Raw genomic sequence first — 2,285 nt, 5'->3', positions numbered from 1 at the left:
CAGATTGCAGGGCCCCACCCCCAGGGTTTTTGAGTGAGTAGGGCTGGGAATTTGCATTTTTAACATATTCCTGGGTGATGTGCTGCTGCTTCTGGTCCTAGGGCCACACTCTGAGTATAGTGTTTCTCCCTACTTACCATATATTTAAATGACCTGGGAAGTTTTTAAAACTATGGACGCATAGGGGCACCTGGGTGGCTCAGTAGGTTGAAGCCTCTGCCTTCAGCTCAGGTCCTGATCCCAGGGTATGGGATCAAGTCCCGCATTGGGTTGTCTGCTCAATGGAGAGCCTGCTTCCCCCTCTCTCTCTGCCTGCCTCTCTGCCTACTTGTGATCTCTGTCAAATAAATGAGTAAAATCTTAAAAAAAAAAAAAAAAAAAAAAAAAAACTATGGACGCATATATTCTACCTTTAGAGATTCTGATTTAATTGGTCTGTGGTCTCTGGATGATTCCAGACTTTAAAACCCCTGCTTTAGACTCAGACCACACTTTTTTTTTTTTTTTTTAAATAAAATGTATCCTAAAATTTACATATAATAAAAGTGATTCTTTTCGGTGTTCAGGTCAATGGGTTTTGATAAATACATAGAGCCATTTGATAAATATATAGAGTCACCATCACAATCAAGATATGATCCCATCACTCTGCAAAATTCCCTCATGCTGTCCCTTTGAAGTCAACTTGTCTCCCACCCTTGACCCCTGGCAACCACTGATCTGGTTGTGCCTGTTTCAGGATATCTAAATCCAAATGGAACCATATGGTATGTTGCCTTTTAAGTCTGGCTTCTCTCACTCAGTGTGATGCATTTGAGATTTTTATTATTGAGTAGTCTACTGTATGAGAGTGCCGGTTTGTTTGATTGTACCAACTAAAGTATATTTAGGTTGTTTATAGTTCTTGGATATTATGCATGAAGCTTCCATAAACATCCATGCACAGATTTTTGTGTGACCATAAGTGTCCACTTCTCTAGGACAGATACCTAGGAATGGGATTGCTGAGTCTTATGGTAAGTTTATGTTCATGTTTAATTTATTTTTTTTTAAAAGATTTTATTTATTTATTTTACAGACAGAGATCACAAGTAGGCAGAGAGGCAGGCAGAGAGAGAGGGGGGAGCAGGCTTCCTGCTGAGCAGAGAGCCCGATCGGGGCTCGATCCCAGGACCCTGGGATCATGACCTGAGCTGAAGGCAGAGGCTTTAACCCACTGAGCCACCCAGGCGCCCCTATGTTTATGTTTAATTTTATAAGTAACTGCCAACTGTTTTCCCAACTGGCTGTGCCATTTTTTAGTTTCTGCCAGAAATGTATCAAAGTTCCTGTGGCTGCATATCCTTGCTAGTACTTGGTATTGCCAGATTATGCAGGAGGGACACATTCTGACAGATGTATAACATCTTCTTGTGGTTTTAACTTCATGTCTCTAGTGAATGATTATGTTGAGGACAGTTTCATGTGTTTATTTGCTATTTAAGGACCTTCTGTGATCCATTTCCCCTTTTATTTTTTATTTTTTAAAGTAGGTTCCACGCCCGGTCTGGAGGCCAAAGTGGGGCTCAAACTCATGACCCTGAGATCAAGACCTAAGCTAAGATCAAGAGTTGGCCATCTGGGGCTCTTGGGTGGCTCAGTGGGTTAAAGCCTCTGCTTTCGGCTCAGGTCATGATCCCAGGGTCCTGGGATTGAGCCCTACATCAGGCTCTCTGCTCCTCGGGGAGCCTGCTTCCTCCTCGCTCTCTGTCTGCCTCTCTGCCTACGTGTGATCTCTGTCTGTCAAATAAATAAATAAAATCTTAAAAAAAAAAAAAAAGAGTTGGCCATTTAACCAATTGAACCACCCAGGTACCCCTGATCTGTTTCTCCTTTTAAATCTATCAGTTTTTGCCTCATATATTTTGATGCTCTGTTGTTAGGTACACACACATTTAGGGTTGTTGTCTTCTTAGAGAATTGACCCTCTTATTATCTCTCTTATAATGTCTTTATCCTTGGTCAAGACCCTTGTTCTAAAGTCTGCTTTTTCTGATATGAATATAGCCACTAAAGCTTTTGAAAAGTTAACATTTGCATGGTATATATTTCTCCATCATTTTAACTTTAATCCACCTCTGTAATTGCATTTAAATAAGTTTTTTGTACATAGCATATCGTTGGCTCTTTAAAAAAAATCCAGTCTGACAGTCTTTATTTTTTAATTGCATGTTTAAACCATTTACATTTTATATGTTTGGTTTAATGTTCGACATTTTCTTACTTGTCTTCTGTTTGCCTTCTTT

The sequence above is a fragment of the Mustela nivalis genome, assembly GCF_964662115.1.
Source record: "Mustela nivalis genome assembly, chromosome: 8".
Lineage (NCBI taxonomy): Eukaryota > Metazoa > Chordata > Mammalia > Carnivora > Mustelidae > Mustela > Mustela nivalis.
This window is presented reverse-complemented; position numbering follows the sequence as displayed.